Source organism: Scomber scombrus, chromosome 3 (genome assembly GCF_963691925.1).
Source record: "Scomber scombrus chromosome 3, fScoSco1.1, whole genome shotgun sequence".
Classification (NCBI taxonomy): Eukaryota; Metazoa; Chordata; class Actinopteri; order Scombriformes; family Scombridae; genus Scomber; species Scomber scombrus.
In genome coordinates this window covers 20,262,208-20,269,751 of record NC_084972.1, presented here as the reverse complement: position 1 = coordinate 20,269,751, position 7,544 = coordinate 20,262,208, and the positions used below count along the sequence as shown (strand labels likewise).

Here is a 7,544-nt window from a genome sequence, read left to right as displayed (position 1 = left end):
TGATGCTCTGGCAATAGCACAAAATATTTAGAGTGCCTGATTGTTTTCTTCACTATGACCTCTCTGACATCAGATGTTTTTAGGCAATGACTGTATGAAAATATTTTAGGTGCTTTATTTGATATTTCTATTTTCGCAAACATGCAGATCTTGTTTCAGAGTGCTGGAGCAATGGCTGGATAGCCAGTTGTAAGCCAGTTGAAGCCGGATGCTGGGGCTTTGCTGGCCATTCATTAAAGTAAAAGCGCTGCAGTGCAGAAGAGCCACAACGAACATCATGGAGGCGGCTGAAAAGGCCTTGAGGTGCCTGTGGATCTGGAGGGGGATCCATGGAGCAGTGCACTACTTGGACACAGGTGGACTAATCACCCCCGGCTGGGTCATTCTGTAGTCAACGACTAAACACAAATGTTACCAATTTACCCCTAAACAGCAACCCACAAGTGACCCAACAAAAGATTGCAGCAACAACACAAAGGTCATCAACCACAAGTTACTGCACACAGAAGTATTATCACAGCTGCACAAGGAAAAGTGACTAAAACAAAAAAGTAGAGTTGCCCGCACCAAACAAATCACAACCAAGTTCCTGTGCAAAGTGCAAACAAGGAGCAGAGAGGCACCTCAACCCCTATCTGCCTACTGAGTCATCTAACTAACCTAGGTAATCTTCAACTAAACAAGCAGCAACAATCACAAGTGATCTAACAAAAAGAGACGATCGCTAAAAACACATATACTTGACCTTATGGACATTCATATCTCGGACGAGCCCCCAATTCATGTAACGTCATGAAACCCTAGCGCAACATAACAGGATGAGACTACCAGCAACAATTAAGTCACCCCCTTAAATGTAAAATAAAATAAATAAAAAATAAAATAAGTAAAATAAATAACACATTAAAAATACTCAGGAAACCTCTGGGTAACACAGGCCAGTTCTTTCAGTTCTTCTACTGAAAAGTCACCCATGAAGGCACTTCATCGCAGACTGTCACATATTGAGGTCCTCTTTGGCCCCTCACCCTGATTTAACCATAAAAAAGACAGCTGTTTTCTCTTTTGTTCAGGTACCTTTGATGTCATTTTATCCTGTTTACTGTACTGTGCTGGCACATTAATGGCATTTTAATTATATTTGCTCTATTGTGCTGGCACCTTACAGGGCATTTTATCATGTTTGCTCTACTGTGGGGGCAACTCAGAGGGCCTTTTATCATGCTTGCTCTACTGTGCAGGCCCCTTAGAGGGCATCTTATCATATTTGCTCTACTGTGCAGGCCCCTTACAGGGCATCTTATCATGTTTGCTCTACTCTGCTTGCACCTTTGAAATCCTGTCAGCACATATAATTGGCTGCTGGAAAACCTGCACGATATTCTTATTGGGTGTCGGAAGTCACAGAGCGCACTTCTGTTTTTATGAGACTACTGGCTGTGTTTTCCTGTGAGTTCAGACAACAAAGTACAAACCAAAATCCTTATGCAGTTGTTTGGTTCTTAAGTGCAATACGTTTTGTTTCAGGCCTGCAGACAGCAACATCACCTTTGTCTCAGTTGCCTTTCTTCAGTGTATGGAATGACCCCACTGTGAAATGTCTCTTTAAATATGGTGTGAACATCGACTTAGGAACATTTAGCATCATCCATAACCAAAATCAAATCTATATGGTTGAAACAATAACCATCTTTTATGCTGGCCTGCTTGGTCTGTATCCCAGGTACTCTAGCCAAGGAGTGGCTATTAATGGTGGGGTGCCACAGAACGCCAGTCTTGTCAATCACCTCAGAGTTGCCTCTTAGAACATAGGGATTTCAATGGCCATGCTGTGGTGGACTGGGAGAGCTGGAGACCTGTGTGGGAGAGAAACTGTGACAGTAAGCAGGTGTACCAGGAGGGATCAAGAGCACTAGTGAAGTCCAAGCACCCAGACTGGAGTCCTGCACAGGTAGAAGCTACAGCCCATGCAGAGTTTAAGGAAGCAGCAAGGAAATTCTTGGAGAAACTCTGAAACTGGGGCAGAAGGAAAGACTAAATGGGTTGTGGGGTTACTATGGTTTTCCTGACAACAACTACTACCACGAAAACAAATATACAGGAGAGTGTCCACCTAGAGTGCTTCAGAGGAACAACAAGCTGTTCTGGCTGTGGTATGCCTCCTCGGCTCTGTATCCTAGTATCTACCGTGCAAAGACGTGCTCCTGTACACTCAAAATCGCATCCTGGAGGCCATGAGAATAGAGGCTCAAGCGACTCCATCAAAGAAACCTGTGTTCCCATACTCTCGTTTTGTCTACACCTACACTCTACATTTCCTCTCTCGGGAGTTTTTTTATCTGAATCCTCTGGTTACCTGTGTTTTTTTTCCTCCTGCAGGAGCACCTCGTCTACACCATTGGAGAGAGTGCCGCTTTAGGTACACCAATAGACTACAACAACTATGACTGATTAAATTTTAAGATGATCTCATCTTTTTTGACCATAATAAAACAACCATGCACACAGTATCATTTCATACTGAAATCCGCTTGCACAGCAGTGTGAACAATTTCAAAACTGTCATACAAAATGTTTCATGTTGCACAACTCCAGTACAAAGATGATCTCATCTTTTTTGACCTTAATACAACAGCCATGCACACTGAAGGCTTTTAGAAAATAGAATTATTAATAAGTACGAAGAGACATAATTAAAATATACTGTGCTTGATTCTTTTAAAAAGTTGGTTGTATTTTAAAGTCTTTCATATTCCTCTTCTACAATGAAAAAGACCACAATGAAATGAAATTATTCAAAAAGATGATGATGATTTTGTGTATCTGTAGAGATATATTAGTCACATGTTATAGACACCAACTAGATGAAGATCAAGATTTGGAGAATTATAACATTAGACCCAGTGTGTTTTTTCTCACATGTCACCTACTGCTCTCTTTTTTATGTAATAGTTTCAGCTGTTGTTGTTGTATCAATATTACACTTTGCAGCAGTGGCGGACTCAGGCTGTCTGAGAGGCAGGGCTGAAAAAATATGAAGGGAATTTGATCTGGCTTTTAGTGGGCTCCCATCAACAACAATGCTTGTCTGGTAAAAAGACTACATCCCGAATTAAGATTGAACATAAGGAAAACAACAACTTAGCATTAAAACACTTATCTTACATATTTTCCAAACATCTATGTAATAAAGCTCCGGGAATGGGTATTGTTTTAAACAGAAAGCAAGATTGCTGAAATCAAAGGAGAATTATTTTTGCCATGACTCTGTATGTAATGACCCTGTTATGTCCCTCTTCCTTCTCCACATCTGTTTCTAAACTGGGTCTCAATCAACTTCACATTTATATTGAATGATCAGTCAACTGATACAGTTGTCACTGGCAATGTAGCATATACTTTGAGGAGTTTTGTCTGAAAACTCAAAAGCTTCTCTTCCAGATTTCATAATAGTTTCATGACAGGATGATTTTTAAAAATGTTTTAACCTGCCAAGGCACAGTTGTAAGTTTTACTGGATAACCCATCTAAGCTAAGCTCAGTAAATATCTAGCTAAATACTGTCCATCTAGCACATTGTTTAGCATATAATACAGCTTTGGACAAGCCTGAAAATAAAATTATTATTTAGAAAATACAGTTTTACATTAGTAATGCATCCTCAATAATATTTAATCAGATGACTTGTTTTAATTGCAAAAAAACTTCCTATGTGACCTTCAGTGTACTTCACAAACTGTCATAGGATCAAGGTTACAGTTTAGACAGCATTGACCCAAAGACAATAGAACAATCTGAAGGGGCCGTGAATGAACAAACTACTGAGTAGTACATCCTATAGGTTACATAATGTTTTTCTGCCATACAGGGCACCCTAGAAGGCACTTCATCATGTTTTTCTGTCATTGAAAAGGCTCCCACTTACGCATTTCCATATGTTAGACTTAGGGGAACCCTAAATGGCACCTTTTCCACTCTTCCACAACGGCAACTCATTGGGCATTGTATTACATCTTGTGGCGGTACTTTACAGGCACATTTTCTTCCACTGAAAAGGCACCCAGGAGGGAACTTCATCCCAGACTATCACATATACAGGCACTCTAAGACCCTTCATTTGATTTACCCATAACTAAGACAGCCCTTTTGGTATGTTTTCTCTGAGCAGGCATCTTAGATGGCACTTTATCATGTTTGCTGTACTATGGGGACACCTTAGAGGGCATTTTATGGTGAATGGTAAATGGCTGCTTATGTAGCACTTTTTCAAAGCACTTTACAGTGTTTTTGCTTATTCTCACACAGTGGTGGAAAGCTAACACTCAGGTTGCTGACCGAACCATCAGGACACATTTTGGGTTCAGTATTTTGCCCAAAGACACCTCAACATGTGCACAGGGACCAACCCTCTGACTAGTGGACGACCCACTCTGCTTCAATTATGTTTTTTTCTACTAAACTGGCATTTTAGAGGACACCTTAATATGTTTGCATTTTAGAAGGCACTTCCCCTCCCCCAGTCTGCCAGTGCTTTAGAGCATCACCTCTTAATTGTCTCCTGTTTCTTTTCTTGTCTCAGGCTTCTTGTGAATCTGTCAAGTCTTTCATCGACCAGAGTCTGAGTCCCTACCTGGTGAATGTAACATCAGCGGCTGCTGTTTGCAGCCAGACCATGTGTTCCTCAAAGGGCAGATGTGAGAGGAGGAACCCGACATCTGCAACATACCTCCACCTTGACCCTGCTGTGTGGAGGGTGGAGACTGAGAAGAAACCAGTAGGGGGACCACATTACAGGGTGCTCGGGGAAATGAGCACACAGGAGTTAGCACTCATGAATTCTGACTTTAAGTGCAAGTGCTACCCCGGGTGGAGTGGGGAGAGCTGCTCCAAGCAGAATAAGCATTTAAGATTTCTCTTGCCAGAGAAAAGGAGAAAAGCATGTGTTATAATAAATGAAGAATGAATGAATTAATGACAAATGTATCAAATCTTGTATATAATAGAGTTTCAGAAATTGATCTGATATAATTATAAACAATAGTTCAGGATCTAATACCACACCTTGTACACATCCCACTGCCACACAAGAGAGTACTTAGAACACACCTTATCCATTTCTCTCCCCTTTTGTCTCAGTTTGCAAGTCTACCATACATCCATCGTCAGGCCTCCTCCCTCCCTTCATCGCTTCGACCCCTCATCCCTCGACCCTCACCCCTTTCTTCCTCCATCCCGTCAACCCTTCATTCCCAATCAATTCTTCTAGTCCCCTAACTCATCCATCATTCAACATCTCATCTCTCTTTTACTATTCTCAATTATACTATTTCAGATCTATATTCTTGTTAGAATGGTCTTGGTTAGTGAATAGATATTTGTTTTTAGGTTCATGACCAGCAGGTGGAGTTGTGGGACAGCTAACTACAGGAAAGACAACCGACACCAAGATCAGAGCTTTGGGGTTTAAGTAATCACAGAGGAGTCAAAGTCAAATAACTGGAGAAGAAAACCCATATTTTACTCAATATGTCAGATTCTGATAACTTTATATCCCAAGTCGGCAGCAGCTGAAGTATTCATGATGAATTAAACCTACAAACACCAAACAAAAAAGAGCAAAGAGGGCATAAGGTGACCTTGATTGATTTACGAGTTGCATGAAGACAATGTCGTCTTCTTATCTGATAGCCACTGCTGTTCCGAACTGGTGTCGTTGATAGTAATTTCCCTCCTCTGTCCCCTTGGGACAGGCTTGACAGACTGAAGGAACAGACTCCAACTAGGCCTCTGCTGTTACTTCCGCCTTTATCGTTGCTGGCTGGATGGTGAGGAAATGAGGAGGAGATAGAAGCTTTTTTTGAAAGCTGTGGAGAGATATCTACAGCCTGTGCTTTTTAAAAAATAATTACGGTCTTTTGAGTAGATTGTGCAGTTTGCTGAACCAGATAAACTGCCCAATTGGTTTTTTGAAGTCTAAGGACTAAATGTAATGTCTCTCTTAAAACACTGCATTAGCCTGTATTTACTTGATAATGGCAGGAGAACTCACAAGTCTCTCATACTGATTGACATTCAACCCTGCTTGTCAGTCTGTTCATTTCTTTCCTTCACCCTGGCCATCTAACATAATTTTCTACAGAGTAGGAAAAAATATTTAAGCTGTGCTGTTTTTAATGGGCTTGTATCTTATATCTTATAGTTGAACTGGGATTTTCCTGAAAATCAGGCTATGAAAATGAAAAATTCCACTTGCACTTGACTTTTTGTAGCAGTTTGAAACATGAAATTCAGTATTTTGATATAACACTTTCACAGTGAATTTCATACATCATGAGCTGCCTTTTAAAATAACATCACAGAGTTGAAAATTGAACTTTCAGTGTCATAACTGCCTTTACACGCACAGAGGCCATTCTGATCTGTTTATCTGGCTTGAGTAGTCCTTCTCTTTTTCCTCCCTCCTCTCTCCAGTCTGGCAGGCCCTCTATTTCTCTATCCTCTCATCTCTGCATTTCTTCATGTTGGCGTCTTGCTCTGTCACCCCTCCATGGTCACGTCTCTCCTTTCCCTGCTGCTCGGTCTAGAGATCGTCTCGCTCGCTCTTGGTTTAATAACTGTTTTGTCACGCTCTGTGTCTGTGTCCTTCAGAGGAGTCAACTCTCTGATCAGGTTTCTTAAAGATCTGATGCACTTGTTTACATGATTTATGTGCGTATATGTCACCAAAGTCATTGCGGCGTGCATTGATCAGGCTATTAAAGGCAGGATGATTCCCCATGAAAATGTGACTTAAAGGAATAGTCTGGCAATTGGGGAAATACACTTATTCACTTTCTTGCTGAGAGTTTGATGAGAAGATCGATGCCACTCTCAATTTTATACTTTAAAAATGAAGCTACAGCCAGTAGGCTGGGGAAACAGTTAGCCTGGCTCTATCCAAAGCTAACAAAGTCTACAACATCCCTACAGCTCACCAACATAATACATACAAAAAGACTGAAGTGGAAAAAAAACCACTGTGTTACATGTCTGAAACATAGACTGTAAAAAGATAATGGACGTAGCCACTGTGATATCACCCACTGGTTTGTGGACTCCCATTTTGAAGCCATGAGTTTGCCATTTAGACTGTTGCCATCTTGGATTTGTGTGTGTGTGTGTGTGTGTGTGTGTGTGTGTGTGTGTGTGTGTGTGTGTGTGTGTGTGTGTGTGTGTGTGTGTGTGTGTGTATGTGTGTGTGAGAATGAGTGTAGTAGTAAACCCGGTGCTGTTAAGTGCGTGTATGAGATGCATACATATGTCCAAGTTTGTCTGGTGGGATGGGTTTAAGACAGAGAGGAGAGGGGGAGAGCTGCAGGAGGAGGCCTGTATTTTCAAGAAAACTGCCTACCCCAGCTTTAATTTTTTAGATTTAGAGGTTCTGGTAAGCAGATTTTTTCGGACCTTTGTACAGAGCCAGAAAGCAGTGTCCAGTATTTGTTCCAAGCTGTTCCTTCAAAGAAAACAGGAAAAATCTGTTATTTCATAATAAGAAGTAAAAAACC

At 41.1% G+C, this 7,544-nt stretch overlaps 1 pseudogene; it reads left to right on the top strand.

The window, feature by feature from the left end:
- Positions 1-277: 277 nt before the first annotated feature.
- On the top strand, positions 278-5,266 carry LOC134006194 (hyaluronidase-1-like; annotated as a pseudogene).
- The last annotated feature ends 2,278 nt before the right edge of the window (positions 5,267-7,544 follow it).